This window comes from Entelurus aequoreus, linkage group LG03 (genome assembly GCF_033978785.1).
Source record: "Entelurus aequoreus isolate RoL-2023_Sb linkage group LG03, RoL_Eaeq_v1.1, whole genome shotgun sequence".
Classification (NCBI taxonomy): Eukaryota; Metazoa; Chordata; class Actinopteri; order Syngnathiformes; family Syngnathidae; genus Entelurus; species Entelurus aequoreus.
Window position 1 is genome coordinate 46,794,382 of NC_084733.1, and position 23,398 is coordinate 46,817,779.

General features: G+C 38.1%; 1 protein-coding gene and 1 long non-coding RNA gene across 7 annotated transcripts in view; one reads left to right on the forward strand and one right to left on the reverse strand.

Annotated features, from left to right (window-relative positions):
• arid1b (AT-rich interactive domain 1B) overlaps positions 1-23,398 on the reverse strand; it is a 692,248-nt gene that overhangs the window by 498,897 nt on the left and 169,953 nt on the right. The gene's annotated exons all lie outside the window — the stretch shown is intronic.
• The window catches only part of LOC133646518 (uncharacterized), a 52,649-nt gene continuing 52,372 nt past the window's right edge, over positions 23,122-23,398 (forward strand). The window contains exons 1-2 of one of the 2 annotated variants that reach the window (XR_009825305.1): positions 23,122-23,184; positions 23,268-23,313. This is a non-coding gene — a long non-coding RNA (uncharacterized LOC133646518). The remainder of the gene's footprint in view (positions 23,185-23,267; positions 23,314-23,398) is intronic. The other variant, XR_009825306.1, reaches the window with a different exon arrangement.

Below are 23,398 nucleotides of genomic sequence, written 5' to 3' on the forward strand. Positions count from 1 at the left end.
GGGTCAAGGGAGCCTTTGGGGGGTTTAGGGTTTAGATATTTTACCTTTTCTAATGCTTTGGAAGGCATTTCCTACATTGAAATTCTGTAAAATTTCAATTAAAAGAAAATAGCACTAAAGCTAGCGTTTTTATGTAGGAAAATATACATTTTAAGTTCAAAGCACATTTAAGAAATGACATAATTATGATAAACATTTTAATTGTATAAACTCAAATATTTTGTTGAACGAGTGAGTCAATTAATAAAGTCATGGATGTAAGATTGCATTCATGTTGTTTACTACAAGTGTGTTTATTTGTTCGATTATAACATGAAGCTTTGTATTAAATGTAATCTTAATAAATTCATGATTATACTTTATATAATGCTATTTAGGCAACTCTGGCCATGCAGGGCTAGATCTAGTACAAGTTAGTAGGTTTAGTATTTTAAATCATGATTAAAATCATGAGACATAGGGCTGGGCAGTATGGCTGGAAACTGTATCACGACGTACATGTATTATATTTATCGATATCAAGAATTATTATGCTCTCAATTGTAATGTAATTATGTTCTCAATTGCTCTGTTTGTTGTTATTCTTAACATTGCTGGGACGGGTTTGGTTTTGGAATTGGATTGCATTATTGTGGTATTGTTGTGTATTGTTTTGTTGATTGATTAACAAATTCATAAAAAAAAATTAAAAAAAGAATTATTGATAATAATTATGACTTATTTGAGCCTCCCAATAAATACAACTTACCAACGGTGCTATTCATCAGTGAAGAAGGTGTCTGATACCTAGGTGGTAAGATAATAGCAGTAAATTTTAAGTTAGTTGCAGTTTGGAGACACGAGATGGCAGTAGTGTATAAGGTACTGAACACTACACAGAGTAGTTTGGGAAGCTGCTCATTAAACAGCTGGGTTCCCAAAGCGCGAGTGACTTCATGCAACGAGTCTTGCTTCATAATTTCTTGTTTCTTACGACCAAAAATTATAAATTTATATCGAGTGTTTTATCGAACGCATTTTATATTGATATTGAATATGTGTCTCTTCGTGACATATATTCATATCGTTTTATCGGCCCAGCTCTAATGAGACATAATATCTACTTGTCAATAGCAATAATACCTTGTTATTACTTAGAAAGAGTAGTACCTTATGAAAATTACTCAACAAGCAGTTTGTAGATTTATTTTATCTTCTCTGCATTTTTACATCCCTCGCAATGCTGTTTCAATGACAACCAACCTTTGCCACCATAGTTGATCACGTTCCCATAGCAAGCACTGCAAAGTGCTTTCCCCGGTTCTTTGTGCTTGAAAAATGATTCCGAAAGCGGGAATCCGTCGACTTGTTTTTTTAACTATGACCAATTCCAAGAATTATTTACCCCAACATCCGACAGACACCATTCCACGACATGTTGAACAAATTGTGAGCTCGCCAGAGCGAGCAATTACGAAATTTTTATGTGGTATTTCAAAACAAAATCACTACACAATATTTATTAATCCTGCACTATGATATTAACACGTTATCCACACAAGTAGACTTCATTTATTTATTTATTTCAGGCAATGACAAAGACGTACAAGTTGACAAAACATAATAATATGAATTAATATAGTGCATTATTGTCCAGTTTTGCCTGAAAGGGAGTGGGAAGAAGATAATTTATTTAATCCCACCCCCAGTTCTCCATTCAGTGATTATTCACATGAGTTTCACTCTCACTTTGTTCAAGGATTATAATACAGATGTTGTATCATAGTGGCATTACCACAGGTAACAATAATTATTACACTGTAACAATCATTTGTATCAACAATGTAGGAATAATGAATATACCAACAATGGTAACAGACATCATAGCAATAATGGTAATAGACAACATAGCAATAATGGTAAGGAAACATTGAGCACATGTTAACACTTTGAGACAGAGTATAGCAGCAGGTCAAATTAAAGACCCTCATCTCTATATTTGAACCAGACCCCATGTTTGTATAATAGTTTAAATCGATTAATAGTTTGGCATTGCTTGTGTTGTAAGTCCAGTTTGTTCCATAGTTTTACTCCGCATACAGACACACAAAAACGTTTATGAGTGGTTTGAGCTCTCGGCAATAAGAAATATCCAAAGCCTCTCAAGTTATGAGCTTGCACTCGTCTTATAAAAAAACGTTGTAGATTAGGTGGCAATAATTTGTTAAAAGCTTTATATAAGATTATTAATGTATTATATTTAACAAGGTCATCAAATTTGAGCAACTTTGATTGCATAAACAGATTATGAGTATGTTCTAAATAACCAACGTTGTGAATGATCCGCACTGCTCTTTTCTGTAATATGATCAGAGGATGAATTGTGTTTTGGTAAGTATTCCCCCATACTTCAACACAGTATGTAAGGTATGGCAGTACCAAGGTGCAGTATAGAGTACGGAGTGCATTTTCATTGAGGTATAGTTTTGCTTTGTTTATAATTGAGAGGCTTTTGGAGATTTTTGTTTTAATGTGTCTGACATGAGGTTTCCATGATAGTTTACTATCAATTATTACTCCCAAAAATGTATTCTCATTTACGATTTCAATTTGGGTACCATCAATACTTATTTTCTGTTCAGACGTTATGTTGCGATTTCCAAACATTACTATCTTAGTTTTATTTATATTCAAAGATAATTTATTTGTGTCCATCCATTTTTTTACTATGTTTAGTTCTGTGTTTACTGTATTTATGAGCTCATTATAGTCATCACTACTGTAGAATAAATTTGTGTCGTCTGCAAAAAGTATAAATTTCAGTATTTTGGATGTATTAAACATATCATTAATATATACATTAAACAGTTTTGGCCCCAACACGGACCCTTGGGGGACACCACAAGCAATGCCAAGAGTATCAGATAAAAATTGACCCATTTTAACAAACTGTACCCTCCCTGTTAAATAACTTTTTAACCAGTCACCAACCAGCCCCCTAATTCCATATCTTCCCATTTTATCTAGTATAATTGAATGATTAATGGTATCAAAGGCTTTCTTTAGGTAAATAAAAATATCAACTGCATATCTTTTATGCTCCAGTGCATTAGTAATTTCCTCAATAGCTTCAGTTATTGCCATTGAAGTTGTTCTTTTGGACGTAAAGCCATACTGACCGTCATTGATTATATGATGCTTCTCAAGAAAAGATTCAAGTCGAGAGTTAAATAGTTTCTCTAAGATTTTTGAGAACTGAGGCAAAAGAGAGATTGGTCTGTAATTGGTGAAAGCGTGTTTGCTGTCACTTTTGAAGAGCGGAGTTACTTTAGCGATTTTCATTTGACTTGGAAAGCAGCCAATCTGGAATGATAAATTACATATATAAGTTAATGGTTTTACAATATTCAGGATAACCTTTTGAACCAATATCATGTTGATATCATGGCAGTCAGTGGAGCACTTACTTTTACACTTCCGCACAATGTTTGTCACTTCCTGCTCATTTGTAGCTGAGAGGAAGAATGACGAAGAATTCTGTTCAATAGTTGATTTTGTAACTCCATTGTCTGGGATATCAACAGCCAATTTAGGACCAACATTTACAAAAAAACTATTGAACTTGTTTACTACATTACTCATATTATAATCTTCACCATTTTCATCAATAAAGTAATCAGGATATGTCAACTTGGAATATCCTTGTTTTATTAGACTATTCAAAACATCCCAAGTTCCTTTTATATTATTTTTGTTTTCATATAGTTTTTTTTGATAATATAACCGTTTGCTTGTTCTTATAATATCAGTTAATTTATTTTTATACTTCTTGTATCATTGTTCGACTTCTTTTGTTTTTATTTTGATGAAAAGTTTGTAGAGATTGTTTTTCTTTTTACAGGCATTAATTATCCCTTTTGTGTTCCAAGGGCTATTTTTATTTTTTCCTTTTATAAAATATTCTTTTACGGGGCAATGTTCATTATGCAGGGAAGTAAAGATGTCAAAAAAATTACAATAAGCACTGTCCACATTTGGTTCTCTGTATACTGAAGTCCAATCCTGAACTGCTAAACTATTGTTTAGGGCACAGATTGTTTCCTCAGTTGTTATTCGTTTAGAGATTTTTGCCATAGTGTCTTTGGTTTTCTTGAGATGAAAGTCATATAAAGTAAAGACAGGTAAATAGTCAGTGATATCACATATAAATAGGCCACTGGTGACTTGATTTCCCATAATGTTTGAAAAATGTTGTCAATGATTGTGGCACTATGTGTTGTTATTCTGCTTGGTTTGGTTATGGTTGGATATAGAGACAGGCTGTACATAGTGTCAATGAAGTCATCAACATGTTTTTGCTTGGTTGAGTTTCATTTCATTTCATTTTCATTTTCATGTTTATTTCGAATATGTAGACAAAACAAAAACAACAAATTTTGAAAAAAAACAACAAAAAAGCCATTCAAGAATGAATAACAAAAACAATAATAATAATAATAATAATAGTAATAATAAAAAGCAAAAGAAACAAGAAATGAAAATAAACATTTAATGTAAACATATCCGAAAAGGAGTGAGAAGAAGTAAAAACTTATGTACTCCCACCCCTCTTATTACTTACTGTATGTTTAATAATAATAATAATAATAGTATATAAAAATGTTATGTCATATAAATACACATACATATATAAGTATGTACACATATATACATACATACATACATACATACATACATACATACATACATACATACATACATACATACATACATACATATACACATATACACATATACATACACATACATGTACATCCACAACACACATTTAACAAGTAACTATGAATGTGACACAACAGCGTGTATACATAGTATACATATACATACACATACAAACCCACTGACTCTTAGTGCAGTTCACTATACATACACATACAAACCCACTGACTCTTAGTGCAGTTCACTATATCCTGTGAACAATATATTTTTGTACATTCTTTTAAAAACATTGATGCTTGGACTTTGCTTATGTACTTCGCTCAGATTGTTCCACAACTTGACACCTGTGATGGAAATGCGAAAACTTTTCATGGTGGAATTTCTCATCTGAATTTTAAAATTGAGTTCTCTCCTCAAACTATGCCCCCCCTCACGTTCACTAAACATGTTTTGAATGTTCAGCGGTAACAAATGGTTCCTAGCCCTGTACATAGTTATTGCTGTTTGATATGAGACAATGTCGGTGAATTTTAATAATTTAGACTGTAGAAATAGTGCATTGGTGTGTTCCAGATAGCCGACCTTGTGAATGGTCCTTACTGCTCTTTTTTGTAAAATGATTAGTGACTGTAACGAACTTTTGTAATTGTTACCCCAGACTTCAGTACAGTAGTTTAAGTATGGCAAGACTAAAGAACAGTAGAGAGTGTGGAGTGACTTATGATCCAGAACCTGCTTTGCTTTGTTTATGACTGCTATACTTCTTGCTACTTTGTATTTTACATGTGTAATATGTTCTTTCCAGCTGAGCTTGTCGTCAATTGTTACACCAAGGAATTTGATTTTGTGCACTTGCTCAATAGCCACCCCATCAATTTCTATCTTCAACTGTGTGTTTAACCTGAACCTGCCAAAGAACATAAACTTGGTCTTGCTCACATTCAAAGATAATTTGTTCCAGTCAAACCATAATTTCAGTTTATACAACTCTTCATTTATGTTCTTTTGTAATGTATCTAGATCATCACCAGAGCAAAATACATTAGTGTCATTTGCGAAAAGTACCATAGACAGCAACTTGGATACTTGGCAAATATCATGTATGTACAGTATAAAAAGTTTTGGTCCCAATACTGACCCCTGGGGGACTCCACAAGCAATGTCCAAGCAATTTGAGCTATGGTTTCCCAGCTTCACAAACTGTTTCCGTCTGTCCAAATAGCTTTTTATCCAGTCTATTGCCATACCTCTTATACCAATTTTCTCCAGTTTATTAATTAATATATTGTGATTGATAATGTCAAAAGCTTTTCTGAGGTCAATGAAGACGCCAATTGCATATTGATGATTATCAATTGCGTCTGTGATTCTTTCAATGGATTCCATCAATGCCTGAGAAGTTGATCTTTTAGTTGTAAAACCATATTGACTCTCTGAGAGTACATTATTTTTTTCCAGGAATGAATCTAATCTGCTATTAAAAAGTTTCTCCAATATTTTTGAAAATTGAGGCAGTAGTGAGACAGGTCTGTAGTTTGTGAAGAGGTGTTTGCTACCATTGTTATACAGTGGAATGACCTTTGCTATTTTCATTTGATTTGGAAATGAACCGGTTTGAAACGATAAATTGCAAATGTGAGTAAGTGGCTTAGAAATCCCCTCAATGACCAGTTTGACCAATGACATGTCAATATCATTAAAATCTGTTGATTGTTTGTTTTTACAGTTTTTTACTATGTCCAATATTTCCTTCTCTTCGACTCTCTCAAGGAACATTGAGCATGGATTTCTCTTCACCAGATCCCCCATATGCTCTCCTTCCACCCCTCGATCCATAATTTTACTCTCTAGATCAGGGCCTACTTTAACAAAAAAGTGATTGAAGCGATCTGCCACCTCCTCCATATTGTAATTTTCAATATCATCTTCTTTGAAATACTTAGGTAAGCTGTTTTGTTTGACTCCATCTCTTATTATACTGTTTAATATGTTCCATATCCCTTTTATATTATCTTTATTACGCTCTAGTTTATTCTTGTAGTATTATTTTTTACTTATCCTTATAATACTGATTAACTTATTTTTATATTTTTTATATTCATCCTCAGCTTCTTTGGTTCTCTGTCTAATAAAATTCCTGTATAATGCATTTTTCTTTTTACAAGCATTTTGCAAACCTTTCGTTAATCATGGACAGTTATCAAATGCTCTTGTTTTGTTGTATTCTTTGATTGGACAATGTTTATCATACTTTGACTTAAATATTTCCAAAAATATATTATAAGCACTGTCCACATCTTTTTCATTATAAATCATATCCCAGTTCAGTGATACTAGATCCTGTATTAACATATTAATTGATTTGTCTGTCTTTATTCGCCTAAATATTTTTTGTTTACCTGTCCTATTCTTATAAACATAATCAATTACCGTAAATACCGGCAGGTGGTCGGTAATATCGCAGACTAATAACCCACTTATTTTGTTATCAATTACATTGGTAAATATATTGTCTATGAGAGTGGCACTGTGAGATGTAATTCTACTGGGTCTAGTGATTGAAGGAAGTAGGCACATACTGTGTATTGTATTTATAAAATCCTCTGTGCTTTTATGATTTATGATTATGTTTCAATATATCTATGTTAGTATCTCCACATATAAATATATTTTTATTACCTATTCCTGAGAACATGCCTCCCATCCAGTCCTTAAAAGTATCAATACTTGAATCGGGCGCCCTGTATACACAACTGATTAGCATATTTTTTTTGTTTTCCATGCAGATCTCAATTGTAATGCATTCGAGAAGGTTATCAACCACCTGCGACATAGCCTCTACAATCTTGAAATTGAAATTTGTATCCACATAAATTGCTACTCCGCCTCCACCCTTGTTAATTCTGTTTTTATAAGTAAGTTCATAGCCATCCATCTCAAAGTCCATTCCCCTTTCCTTGTTGAACCAAGTTTCAGATATTGCTATGATATTGAATGGTTGTGAGAATGAGTACAAATAGTTCTTAATGGATTTAAAGTTTGTATATAGACTTCTACCATTAATGTGAAATTATATATCTGGGTCAATGTCCAGTTCCAAGTCCAGTGTGTTGTGCTCATAGTGATCCAATGTGTTAAATTCAGTAAATTGTTCATAGTCCATTATCCGCTGATTTAGATGACTGTCGTCACCCATTGTAGCGAAAGTCATATTGTTGTGTGACATGGTGTGTTGTTACCTTAGTTCAGTTAGACCAGAATGCCAGTCCTTTTGGCTCTTCCCTACTGGTACTTGTCTAACTCCTCCATGCTTCTGATGAGTACCACTTTTGCATTCATTCCGTTCAACTTCACAAAGATCTTGCAACTTGTGGTCCAAGTATTCTGTATTTTCCCCTGCTTCCTGAGGTGGCGTGCCTTTTTTGCCATGTCTGCGTTGTGCTTCGTTAAGTGCTCGTTCAGAAAGATGTTTGAGCCCTTTAACTTTCTCCCCTGGCTCAGTAGTGCGGTCTTGTGCTTTCGGTTTACAAACCTTAAGATGACAGCTGGTTTGTCATTGCTGTCGTTGTTTCTCCTGGGCAGGGTATGGCAAGCCTCGATGGTGTTACAGCCCAGTGTGATTCCTTTGGACTGTAGAAAGGTAGCCACTTGTTGCTCCGTTGAGATATTCAGCTCACCGTCGGCGACACCGCTCGCCCCCGCGTTGTTACCGGCGGTCACCGCCTGCGCGTATGACCAGGGTTTTATGTGGAGACCCGATACAATCACATCATTTATCCTGCTGTATTGCTCCAAAGCTTGTACCCTGCTCTCCAAAAAGTCGAGTCGTTTGTCCTTCTCGGCGTTCTGGATCCGCAGCGTCTTCACTTCCGCAACCAGCTCCATGATCGTTTTCTGCTGTTTACTCACAACAGACATCTCCTCCGTCAGAAAGTCAAGCGACTTTCTAATTTCGTCGATGTCCTCCTTGTTCTTCTTGGTTCCCATGTTGATTACCACTCGGACACTGGCTTAGAGACGGGCCACCCGAGGGTAACACGTTAGCAGTGTTTGTAGCAAAAGTTTAGCAGCTCGGTAGCTTGTTGTAAAAAGTAGTAGCCTTGTGTAGGCAAAGTCCACACAAACTACACTAGTCCAGCACACTCACTTGACCATGCATTGGCGTTTTCAAAGCACAATATCCAATTGTAGAAACAGGAAAAAAAATGGTTAAACTGAGAAATCCGCAAGGACGCATTTCAACAAATCAATGTTCAAATCACCACAGATAAATATGGTTTTTTGGTTCACAGAGGAAAATAGTTTACCCATCCACTCATTGAAAGTTTCTATGCTTGAACCAGGTGCCCGGTATACACAGCTCATGAAGATATTTGTCTTTTTGTCATTTAGGATTTCCACTGTTAAACATTCAAATAATCCATTGACTGCTATGGTCATGTTTGTTAAAACTTTAAATGTAACAGATTTATGAATGTACAATGCGACCCCTCCTCCTATTTTATTTATTCTGTTTATGTATGTTAATTCATAGTCATTCAGACTAAAATCAATACCTTTATCACTGTTGAACCAGGTTTCAGTGATTGCAACAATGGTAAATGGATGACTAAATTCTTTCAAGTAATCCTTGATAGCCTCAAAGTTAGTGTACATGCTTCAACTATTGAAATGTATTATAGATAGACTATCTTCTGATTTTACACTATTTTTATATTGTTCGCGGGTAAAATAATTACAGTTTTTAACAATCGCAGAGACAAAATTATTATCAGGGTCTATGTCCATATCATTCTCTGTTGTGGTGTGCTCTTGATACTCACACATGTCCAGTTATTTTTGTCGATGTTGGAGGATCTTCTGTAACATGTCCATATTAATACTTGGTATGGTCTGTGTTCTTGGTGTGGGTAGCATTGAGATGATGTAAAAGTCACAAGCTACATTGATACCAAGTACTGCATCAATGTCAATACTTATCAAGATCTTCTATTTTCCTTATCACCAAGACTTTTGCTTCCTCCGGCGTCCCATTTAGTTTGATGAAGATCTTACAGTTCATTACCCAGGTTTGTTGAATCTTGCTTTGCCTTTTAAGTTGTCGTGCGACCCTTGCGGTGTCAGCATTTTTCTTGGTCAAGTGTTCATTGATGAAAACATCTGTTCCTTTCAGTTTGCGTCCTTGCCTTAATAGTGCGATCTTCTTCTTTCTGTTTGCGAATCTCATGATGACAGCGGGTGGTCTCTGGTTCCTCATGGGCAGTGGGTGACAAGCCTCAATGTGCTCCAGGTCCATCTCTATCCCCCTGCTTTGGAGATAGGAGGCCACCTGCTGCTCCACCGACTGTGCCTCCTGCACGCTGGGCTCCCCGCTGTCCGCGGCCACCGCACGCGCGTAATTGCGTGGCTTGATCTTGATCCCGGTGATGACCACATCATTCATGCGGGAATATTGCTCCAGCTCGTCCACTCGCTGCTCCAGGTCCACAATGCGCCGATCTTTTTCCACGTTCTGGAGGCGTAATTGTTTCACCTCCTCCAGTAGACCCAAAAGCTGCTCCTGGTGCTCCCTCACCGCAGTCACATCACCGCACAGGGAAAGGAGTGTGAGCCTCATCTCCTCGAACTCCTCCGATGTGGGGCTTTTCCTCGGTGCAGGCATCACGATCTATCTGCCGACGCATCCAGCAACAGAAGGAAAAATCCACCTCCGTATCTCAGGCCGGTAATGCTAGCCCGCTCCGGTGTGCTAGCTCACAGCACCGATCGACACAAGCTACAAAGTGTCACGGCACAGTGACACAGCGAAGCCAAAAAAGCACAAAAGTACAAAAAAGTACAAAAAGTTGTACTAGCTTTGCACAAGGCGATTGCCAAACTCAACAGCCCCACTTCGAAAACAGCCAAACGCGCGCAAACTCCAAACCGGAAGTGACGTGAGATGAGTGACTTAGACTTAGACTTTGATTTCCTTTTATTGTCATTCAAATTTGAACTTTACAATACATTTAAGAACGGAATTGTGTTGCATTAGCTCGTTGTAGTGCAGGATAAAAGAGCAATAAGGTGCAGATATAAATAAATAGATTACTGTACAGATAAATATATTGCACTTTTGCATATGCATCCACATTTATGCATGTATGTTATATTGTCTTTATATTCCAGGGAGTTAATCCGTTTTTTTGGGGGGAATTGAGGGAATTATCATGATGTTCAAGAGTCTCATGGCCTGAGGGAAGAAGCTGTTACAGAACCAGGAGGTTCTGCTACGGAGGCTGCGGAACCTCTTTCTAGAGTCCAGCAGTGAAAACAGTTCTTGTACCTAAACATGCAAAAATGTTAAGGACACGTTTGCTTGCAAAAATGCAGCAAAGCGCCTGGCACAATATTTTACTTGCAAGCGTTCCCAAACGTCAACAGAAGCAACCGACACCAACCAAAACATGTTGTACATAATGTACGTACAGTTCCAAGAATGGTGACTTAGACACATTCCCAGTTTGTCTTCATTTATTTGACAAAAGCCACACACCCGTACACAACAAGCTCAAAGTACATCTCTCTCCTGTCCCGGCAACACTTGCACGAATTCTCAACCTACAACAACACATCAATTCCCCATCCTTGCCCCGGAAGTCCCGCACCCCAGTCAAAGCCATTGGGGTGTAGCCAGCCGCTACACCCCAAAATCAACCTGACTTGTTCAATATGCATTGTTTTATCGGTTTTATACGGACATGGAAAAAAATTACCACTTTGGCAAGAAAAATAGCGGAATTTCGCCAAACAAAGGGCATCTTCATTTAGCAGAGCGTTGCATGCAAAAACGGTTTTGCATTTGACGTGTTGCTAAAATAAACAAAACACTGACATCCTCTCTGAAGAGACAGTAGAGAAAAGCAACTGCTAGTTCACGTACGCCCCCCTCTCAAGGGGATCAGAGTATTTCAGCGTCTTTCGGTATGATTTTTTTTAATTCATAGTCCGATTAACAAAAAAATGTCACCCTTACATTAAAAACATTACAAAGGCTGTAAATTCTACACTGTACAGCGTCAAGGTGTTAAAATGTTCATGCAAACATTGTATTGGCGACATGCTGACAAACCAAAACAGCCACACACGGCCGTAGCCAGCGCCGCTAAATCCTGATTGCTGTGGGCACTCAGATACTCTTTAACTTGCACTTGAATAAAAATTAAAACCCGCCACTGCCTCACCTGGTTTATACCCTGTATTCGTCTAGTGTACTGACGACCAGGCGCAGTGCAATAAAACTGCCAAGTTAACTTGTGCACTAAGCAGCTGGAAAAGCCTATAGCGGCAGCCTCATATCACTTCAAATGTACAACAGCACTGCATCGTACTGACAGCTATTTCTAATATTGTGGGCAGGTTGTACATTGGAAAGTTAGCTTCCGCGTGAAGGTTGCAAACAGACCCTTTAAGTAGTGAAAACGGAAAAAAAATGTTTTATAAATGTGTTAAGATCACGATTAAAGCGGCATTGAATTAATTTACCATGAATTGATTAACGTGGACCCCGACTTAAACAAGTTGAAAAACGTATTCGGGTGTTACCATTTAGTGGTGAATTGTGCGGAATATGTACTGTACTGTGCAATCTACTAATAAAAGTTTCAATCAATCAATCAATCAATTGAAAACAACCAAAAATAAAAGAGTGCAGCTAGCTGGCATACCGCAATGGAATCTACTCAATTGCAAACACCAAACGTTGTGACCCTCTCTTGGCAACTAGATTATTAGAAACATTTCTCAATACATGGATGGATAATTGATTGTAGATGTTATTTATCTGTCTGTTTGTCGTAATTTTTCAATCCTGTCTGAAAAGGCTGAGAAAAGAAGCAAAAAGCAGTGTACCAACGCTGCCCCTTGCTCCAATATTGTAAATGCACACAATGTTATACACTTAAACATCATGCTGAATCATCTTTTTTTTCTATGAAAAAAGTCCCACGTTTTGGAACCAAGAAGTGTTTGGTGTCAGACAAGTAATGCCAAACCTTAACAAGGATGCGCATTTTGTTCTTTGGTTAAAGTGTGATTAACCCTCAGGGAAGCTGAATTTTTGTCCTTTCAGTAAATTGTTGCTGTATTTTTGACTATAGTTTGTTGTGTTCCTGCATTATACATGATTTTTGTTCCAACATTTTTTTTTCATGTTAAATTATTAAAATGGCAGTTATTCAACAATACCCCGAAGTCAAACAGGACATTAAAGTCCTTATATTCTATTTACTTGTTTTGCTCAAATCCCTCAATCAACCAATCAGTTCTTAACAAAAATACCAAACATGTAATGTTTTTTTATGTTTATTAATTTATCCATCTGAAGACCTTTTAATGAAATGATGTCAAAGTTTTCAATTAGTAAACATTTGCATAACATTAGTTTTTTTTAAATAATTTAAACCTGCGATAATACCTGATCAACAGGCCTTAAAAACCTGTCAAAAACATACTTCTTTGATATTTTTGTTTAAGACTTTAGAAATGTTTTGAGAAATTTAAGCAAAACAAGTGAAAGAAAATGAATCTAAAATGTTTCGACCTTCAAAACAAGAAATTATTCAAATCAAATGTCCCCATAGGGTTAAAAACAACAGCAGAAAGAACAAAAAAGTATATTTTTTGGATGAAAATAATTGTGTGAATTGTAATTTCTCGGAAAACGCACAATTAGATTACTGATGTTCTATCAGGTAAAGGCTAGACGGGAGTGAACAGTGTGTGTTGATTTGAACAATAATTGCTCTGTTATACTCACGTGTTCTAGCGACAATATAAAATGAAATACCAGCATAATTTACTCCTGCTGCGAGACACTGATCTGTAAGACAACATTTTCTGCTGCACATGACAAACGAAGCAAAGCGCTGCACGGCAAAAAAGTGGATATGCTGGGTGATGTGTTGTTTGTAGGAATACACTTGCCAGTTAGACCTGAAATGCTTGCAACAGCAACACTGGTGATCATTTCAGCATAACATTTTGACATACATATATGCACGTCTTCATTTCCAAAGGTTTTTTTCCTCTTCATCCCACTCCATCAGCCCTCCCCTTATTTCATGTCAAACACTAATGTTTCCTTCAAATTCCTTTTGCTCTATGGCTGCCAACTTTGACATCACAGGAAATTATGCTTGGAATTGACGTGTGGCCTCCTATTCCCACTTCCACTATACTGTAGGTGTGTTGTGGCACCAGTCATTCTACTCACAATCATATGCATGCATACACACACAGAACCAGCTCTGCAGGGTAAGGGGCAACGGTTTTCCTGCGCCATCATCACTAAGATCTGTGTCACTGCTTGCCTCTCATTAGAGGATTAAGCTGAAGAACCGAGGAGAGGTGTATCTAAATCAGGGGTCACCAACGTGGTGCCCGCGGGCACCAGGTCGCTCGTAAGGACCAGATGAGTCGCCCGCGGGCCTGTTCTAAAAAAAATAAAAAAAATAAAAAAAATAAAAAATAAAAATATTTTTATTTTATTTATTTATTTTTTTAAATTAAATCTACATAGAAAAAACACAAGATACACTTTCAATCAGTGCATCAACCCAAACAACCTCCCCCATGCACACTCATCCACACCCACTCACACAAAAGGGGTTATTTCTTTCTGCTACCAATATTCTGGTTCCCACAACATAGACAACACATCTGCAAGGGACACAGTCCCTGAAGCACACAAAGGGTTTTTTAAACCAGGCCCAGTCCAGATAATGTCCAAGTCGGACTCAGCAACACACACCTTCATTCATGTACACAGAAAAAAATTAGGGAACACAACAGATTGCATATAATTTATAAACAAAACACTTTGCATTCCATTCGAAAGGACGTTCCCTTTAGATTTCCGATCCTTAACATTTTACATTTATCATAATTAAGCTTATGGCCAGATTGCTGTGAAAATATGTCCAAAAGATTAAGAAGGTTCCGCAAACAATGAGGAAAAATCTTATCTTTGTGAATCAGCCTTTTCTGACATGAACTTCATCAAGAACAAACACAGAACACGCCTCACTGATGCACATCTGCAAGACTCACTCAGAGTTGCAGTGTCAAGTTACACACCAGAGTACAACACACTAGTTAACAGCATGCAATGCCACGCTTCCCACTAACTGACAAAGAAACAGGTAACAGATTTGGTGTCCAGTTCAAAGTGTGACATGATTTAAAAATTTGAGAGTTTACTTTTGTATTTTACATGAGTTATTATTTGTACAAACATGGTGCAAAGTAATTCATGATTTGTTAAAAAATGTTAGCGGCTAGCTAGTTAAAATGGGATATTGTGATTTCACAAGACTGTCTTAGAAGTGATCATTTGAAAATGTTCAATTTGAAAAATGTGCACTTAGAGAAAATATAAAAATAAAGTGTTGCATATTGATATTTATCTGTTTCTATATATATTTATTGTGAGAAATCATTAAGATGATCAGTGTTTCCACAAAGATAAATATCATTAATTATTAATAATAACAGAGTTAAAGGTAAATTGAGCAAATTGGCTACCTCTGGCAATTTATTTAAGTGTGTATCTAACTGGTAGCCCTTCGCATTAATCAGTACCCAAGAAGTAGCCCTTGGTTTCAAAAAGGTTGGTGACCCCTGATCTAAATGTTAGCGAGAGTCTGTATGCACAATCATGTGGTTATGTGCACCTGCATACAAACATGCATGTCATTTTGAGACCGCCAGACATAGAACTGAAGCACCTGAATAGCTAAGGTTGAATTCAGTGTGTCAACCATATACTGTAAACTGTGTGTGACACACACCCAAGCATGTTTACATGTATACCTGCAACGCAATTACTCAGTGCACCAGCAGTGACCACATTAATCATGGAAGTCCTATATAAGTCTAATCCAATATTTGGTAACACTTTAGTATGGGGAACATATTCACCATTTATTTGTTGCTTATTAACATGCAAATTAGTAACATACAGTATTGGCTCTTGTTTAGTCATTATTAAGTACTTATTAATGCCTTTTCTGCATGGCCTAATTCTACAACCAGTAAGCCATTAACTAAGAGTCTTCCCTCAATAACCTCAGAATGATTGCTTATTGGTAACCCTAACCCTAACCCTTATATGTTCCCCTAGTGTCCAAATAACTCTAAATTAAGTACTTAGAATATGTTACCCAGAATATGTTCCCCATACTAAAGTGTTACCCAATATTTCTATTATTTAAGCGGTTCTGAAAAATGGAATGCCCAAAGAAGATAACTCTTGGCACAAAACCTCCGCATTCTGGCATTAAAAGCAAATAAACTTAAAAGCGAACTGCACTTTTTTGAATTTTGCTTATCATTCACAATCCCTATTTGAGTCAAGAACACATGTCTTTCCCTATTTTTTGTTTTCTAATTTGTAATACACGACTCATTCTAGACGGCTAACAATGTAGCTATTGGGAGTCCTTTATTTCGCCAACAAAGCCCTATAAAATAAACATCCAAAAATTGGCAAAAATATTCCCTTTACATGTCATAACCTGCATATATATATATAACAAAGTACTAGGAACATTGTTATTATAAGAGCTAATGCAGAGAAAATACTTCCTCCCAAGTCTTAAAAGTGCAATTTCTGAAATAAAGTAAGTGAAAGTGTACTTGTATTGTTGTAAATTTCACTCATGTGTTGTTTCTTTAAGCGAAAAATAATACAGTATATTAGTAATGTATTTTTCTGAGTCTTGTTTTGTTAGAGCAGTCAGACAGTAACGCACAGCAATTTTATTGTGAAGGTCGGAAGTATGTGCCCTTGGTTTTTCTGGCGCACATGATGACAGTCCTGCTTGTTGGAGATAATTGTGATCTTACACGACTTTCAGTTACAAAAATAATCAATACTAACGGTTACAGTCATATGTTTACGTCGCATGGTCTTAATGTGTTGTGGTTAACTTTGAGCATGAGGTGTGGGGGTTTGGGGTAATCGAGTGTAGCCTTGTGAATCGATATTGATAAAAAGTACGGGATATCGATCCACATTCGATCAAATTGATTATTTTATCCAACCCTACTGGCCGGTACAATGGCAGTGTGTGTTTGTTGTCTTGTAGAAATTACAAGTATCAGCAAATGTAATTTACTACTTTTTAATGCCATTAAAAAAAAAATGTAATGCCCATGTCCGACCCCATGTGGTTATTGTATGTAGTCAAAAGCTTAAAATTGTGTGTATACAGACAATTCTAAGCTTTTGGCAATGCTATTCTTGAATAGTTGAAAAGTTTATATTAACTGTTACTATTTAGGGATTTATAATGAGAACTTATCTTTATTTATTTTTCTGTAGTGGCAGCCGGTGTTCTGACTTTGTGCACGACCGTAAAAAATAGCCAATTAAAAGGTTCAGAAATTATTAAAGGGAATTGCATGTAAGCCATCTAAATAAATACCCAATTGTGAATTAGTTTATCAATAAAATATACCCAGAAGTAATTTTTAAAAATGTTATGTGTTTAAAACATGGTGTAAAAATGCGTATCATAGCCACAAACTGGAGAATAATTTTTTTATTCAGGGTAGAATTTAAAAAAAAATAGTTCAAAGGTTTTATGGTATAATAAATGAACATCACACTAAGAATGCAAATGATGCATATGTTTGTAAATGGATGATTGATTTAAACATTCAGGAAAAATAAATTTCTTGGAATAATATTTGGAAAAATGCCATTAAGCCCTTTACCACTATATAACATTGTGCATAGATTGTATTTTAAACCCTCTCAGTTGTTTGAAAGGGTACAGTTAAGAGCAGTAATGTATAAAGTGTCAGACAGCTATACAAACTCTAACTAATTTACTGTAGGAATATCAGAAAATAAGTGGTCTGTTGTCTGCCTGCGTCACAAGAGTTGCTAATGTTAGCCAAGTTAGCTCATGTGTGTTGAACTGCAGACTGAAATAAAGGAGTCGCGTATGAAACAAACTCAGCTCCCTTTTAACATGACATGATCCATGTGGACAACCCATCCTGCCAATTTGCATCTGATTTCTTACAACTACTGGACTCTCTGGACCTCACACAACATGTGGATACCCCCACACACAGCAGGGGACACACTCTTGACCTGGTCATCACAGACTCCACTCCCATCAAAAATCTGGTCGCCTACTCACTGGGCGTGTCTGACCACAAGGTCATTTCCATGGAGCTACAGTTCCCTACCTCTCATATCAAGCCCAAACGCCAAATCAATTTCCGTAATTTTAAAAACATAAACCCCGCCACTTTCACCTTCGACCTGGAACTCCTCTCTGCTGCAATCCCCCCATCCTTGAGCGATGCAGTCGACCACTACAACACCAATTTGAAAAACCTCCTCGACCTCCACGCCCCTGTTAAAACCCGTACAGTCACCTTCTCACACTCAGCCCCCTGGTTCACACCCGAGCTGAGGAAAATGAAAACGGCCGGGCGGGCTCTGGAGCGGCGGCGAAACTCCACTGGGCTAACTGTCCACAGACAGGCCTTTAGGGAACACCAAAAGGCCTACGCAAGATCTCTCAGGGAGGCACAGTCACAATTTTACTCCAAAATAATCAACAAAAACCCTGGCAACTCTAAAACACTCTTCTCCACCGTCAACCACTTTCTGCAACCACAATCCTCCAAACACCATAACACAACAGCTGATCAATGCAACACCTACCTTGAGTTCTTCAGAACTAAGGTAGACAACATCCGCTCCCTCCTTTCTGGCCCCGTCACTCAAATTGTCCCAACCATCGTCCCACTGCCTCTGATCCCTAACCCCCTCTCATCTTTCACCAGCACTACACAGCAAGAGATTGAGGACATTGTTAGAGGAATGAAGCCCTCTACCTGTGCCCTGGACCCTCTTCCCACCACCCTAGTCAAAACCAACATCTGTACAATAAACCCCCTGATCACCAACATCATCAACCTCTCCTTTCAGACCGGCCACATTCCACTAACTCTTAAGACCGCCATCCTCACCCCTCTTCTTAAAAAACCCTCCCTCGACCCAGACACCCTCTCCAACTACAGGCCCATCTCAAACCTACCATTCCTCTCTAAAATACTGGAGAAAGTAGTCTCCTCACAGCTCCAAACTCATCTCAAACTCAACAACATTAGCGAAAAATTTCAATCTGGTTTCCGTTCTGCCCACAGTACAGAAACCGCCCTGGTCAGGGTCACTAACGACCTCCTGATGGCAGCGGATGCCGGCTCCCCCTCTCTGTTAATCCTACTGGACCTTACAGCCGCATTTGACACTGTCGACCACTAATCAGTCGCCTTCAATCCACCATCGGTCTCAACAATACAGCACTACAGTGGTTCAAGTCCTACATCTCCGGTCGGTCAGAATATGTCTCCCTGGGAGGTTCACATTCGCGCACCCTGCCTGTCACCTGCGGTGTACCCCAGGGATCTGTCCTCGGCCCCACCCTGTTCACCATGTATCTACTACCCCTTGGCCGTATCATCAGCAGGCATGGAATTTCCTTCCATTGCTATGCTGATGATACACAGCTCTACCTGCAAACAATGCAAACCTCACCCTCATTTCCAACGCCCCTCTCCATTCTCACCACCTGCCTGGAGGAGATAAAGGCATGGATGAGCATCAACTTCACCTCAATAGCTCAATAGCTCAAAAACAGTGGTCATGAAAATAGGCACCCCACACCAGATCAACACATGCCCCATAACCAGCATCACCTTCTCTGGACAGGACCTGCCACTATCCCCAGTTGTGACCAACCTGGGAGTGAAAATGGACCCCCACCTGAACTTTGAAGCCCACATCAACTATCTGCGCAAAACCTCTTTCTTTCACCTCCGCAACATCTCAAGACTACGCCCCTCACTCACCCCAGCCGACACTGGAAGACTCGTCCATGCCTTCATCTCCTCCAGGCTTGATTACTGCAACGCACTCCTCGTCAGGGTCCCCAAAAAGAGCATCAAAAAGCTCCAGTACATTCAAAACAGCGCAGCGAGGATCCTGACGAGAGTGCGCAAGCGTGATCATATCACACCTATCCTCAAATCACTCCACTGGCTCCCTATTGCATCCCGGACCCAATTTAAGATCAACCTGCTCACTCACCAATGCATCTACGGCAACGCCCCCTCCTACCTCAAGGACCTAGTTTCCCCTCAACCCGTAGCCTCCGCTCCTCAAACACTAACCTCCTCAAACCCATCAGGACAAAGTTACAATCTATGGGCCGCCGGGCTTTCTGCTCGACCGCTCCCGAACTTTGGAACGCTCTCCCCGACCATCTTAGAGCACCACAGTCGGTCGACCATTTTAAGAAGGGACTAAAAACCCACCTTTTTAGCACAGCTTTTATCTAATTTCTCTGCCTTCTTGTTTTTAAATGCACTGCTTGCTTATCTGTTTTTTTATCCAGTGCTTTCAGGCTCTTATTTCTACTTTATCTATGTTTCTGTTTTATCTAGTGTGTGTCATGATTCATTTCTATTTTAATTTTGTATTATATATTCTTACTTTCTATTTTTATTTTTAATACTTTGTAGCACTTGGAGATTTTAACAAATGTAAAGTGCGTAACAAATGCAATTCATTTTTATGATGTCACAGTTAAGGACTACACGCCAACAGTGACCAAAGAATGGCAAAGTTTAGGCCCCCACAGCAGTTTGATTTTGACGTCCAGCGAAGTGCCCGCTATGGAGGCAGCGCTTTTTTCTGACATTGTAAGATCTCTTGTATCCAGTTTTAAAACCAGAGACAAAAAAAAAAGTAACACACAGACAGACATATTATTCTTAAGTTAATTGTCTTTCATCATTTGATGAATTCACGTATTGACTATCGGCCAAGTCCTACCATTGTATTACATGTTTAATGTCTCTGGGTATCGCATTTAATGCTTTTTCAATGCCATTTAAGGCCTTGATTTTCGCAAAATCTATTTAAAAACGTTTAATGCTTTTTTAATGCCGCATGGAAAACCTGAATTAAAGGCCTACTGAAATGAATTTTTTTTATTTAAACGGGAATAGCAGATCCATTCTATGTGTCATACTTGATCATTTCGCGATATTGCCATATTTTTGCTGAAAGGATTTAGTAGAGAAAATCGACGATAAAGTTCGCAACTTTTGCTCGCTGATAAAAAAAAACCTTGCCCCTACCGGAAGTAGCATGACGTCACAAGCGGTAGTGCTGCTCACAATTCCCCGTTGTTTACAATGGAGCGAGAGATATTCGGAGCGAGAAAGCGACGATTACCCCATTAATTTGAGCGAGGATGAAAGATTCGTGCATGAGGAACGTTAGAGTGACGGACTAGAATGCAGTTCAAGAGATATCTTTTTTTGCTCTGACCGTAACTTAGGTACAAGCTGGCTCATTGGAATCCACACTCTCTCCTTTTTCTATTGTGGATCACGGATTTGTATTTTAAACCACCTCGGATACTATATCCTCTTGAAAATGAGAATCGAGAAGGCAAAATGGACATCCACAGTGACTTTTATCTCCACGACAATACATCGACGAAGCTCTTTAGCATGAGCTAACGTGATAGCATCTGTCTCAAATGCAGATAGAAACAAGATAAATAAATCCCTGACTGGAAGGATAGACAGAAGATCAACAATACTACTATCAGGAGACACCGAACCAAACAATGGACATGTAAATACACGGTTAATGCTGTGCCGCCTGTCGAAGCCTAGCAATGCTGTTGCTAACGACGCTAACTTAGCAACGGGACCTCGTCAGAGCTATGATAAAAACATTAGCGCTCCACCTACGCCAGCCAGCCCTCATCTGCTCAACACCCGTGCTCACCTGCGTTCCAGCGATCGACGATGCGGTCGGCGGCCCGGAGACGTAGGAAGTCAAGGTGAGGTCGCCGGCGCTAGCGTCTGCTATCCAACAAAGTCCTCCTTGTTGTGTTGCTATAGCCAGCCGCTAATACACCGATCCCACCTACAACGTTCTTCTTTGCAGCCTCCATTGTCCATTTAACAAATTGCAAAAGATTCACCAACACAGATGTCCAGAATACTGTGGAATTTTGTCGAAGAAAACAGAGCTCTGTGTATTGTGTCCAATAGGGTCCAAACACTTCCGTTGACCTCGCGACGTCACGCGCATACGTCATCCTCCAAAGGCGTTTTGAACCGGAAGTTCCCCGGGAAATTTAAAATTGCACTTTATAAGTTAACCCGGCCGTATTGGCATGTGTTGCAATGTTAAGATTTCATCATTGATATATAAACTATCAGACTGCGTGGTCGGTAGTAGTGGGTTTCAGTAGGCCTTTAAATTGTATATGAATCAAAATTGCAATTTGTATCTATTTTTTGAGCAGCCTGTATTAACAATTTGTACTATAAAATGTAATATGATAGCAACAGCTTTTTGATTATGGAACAGATCATTTCTATTCTCATTATTGTTTTCTCTAATTCCGTAACCATACACCTTACAGTCATATAAGTTGGTATTTCAAACATGCTAACTGTATGCTAACATTAAAGTGCTAGCTTTTTGAGCTAATTTTGCAACCGTTTACCTTAGAGTCATATAACTTGGTATGTGACACTTTTTATCTGCTAGCATGCTAATGTTAGCATGTACTCTGGGATAAATAACATTTTTTAGAAATGTGATCAAATCAGACCAGTATTCCAGAATGTTTAGTTTTTTAGGTGTATCAGATGATTGCTAAATACTCTTCTATACTGTTGTGCAAATTTAGTAGGACAAAACATTAGGGACTGCTACTTTCAACAGAAAAAATACTATTGAACCAAGAACGTTGCAATCGGACATTTAAATGGCTGAAAATAATTTGAAAAGAAAATGATGGGTTTGACTAAAACACATATCTAAAATGTACATTTTACATTGTATTCATACATAACAATCATCATAATAAGTAGTAGTTTTACATTCAGTGATTTATAATTATTACGTCACCTGATCAATATACAAAAATTGCAACAAATACATACAGTTTATTATGTAAAGAAATAAATAGGATTGCCATTAAATTGAGTCACAACTCATAAAGTATATTCCCCTAAACTGCATGTTGTTTAAGTCTTCATTTTTTTCTGGGTTATTTTAATGAAAAGCCGTGTACCTTTTGTTTATCCGCTAAACCCCCAACACACACACACACACACACACACACACACACACACACACACACACACACACACACACACAAATGCACTCGTCAGGGATTTCACAGAGGTAGACACGTCTCTGTGACACGTTGCCTGGCAACGTCCCAGCATGTTTGGCAGTGACAAGCAGGGGTCTCAGCCCTGAGGCGCAATGCATCATGGGGGATTGTGTGTGCCGTGTCTTACATCACCCACAATCCTCGTTGATGGAGCCGCACTCATGACAGCCAGGTTTGATACTGAGCAAACGCTGGTACGACACCATTTGTAAGTGTATCCGCCGCACCCTTCGATTTGTAATTAAGTCACGTTAGCAATTTATATTAAGCACGCTGCAATTTTTTTTCTAGACCTCTCCACTTCTCTCAGATGCGACCTCTGACCGTGTTTCTGTAGGTGAGGCTCATTACTCTCATCCGAGCGTGTGGAATTAAACCTCCTCCGAACTCATTACTGTGAGCTAGATTCTTGCTGTTGCAGA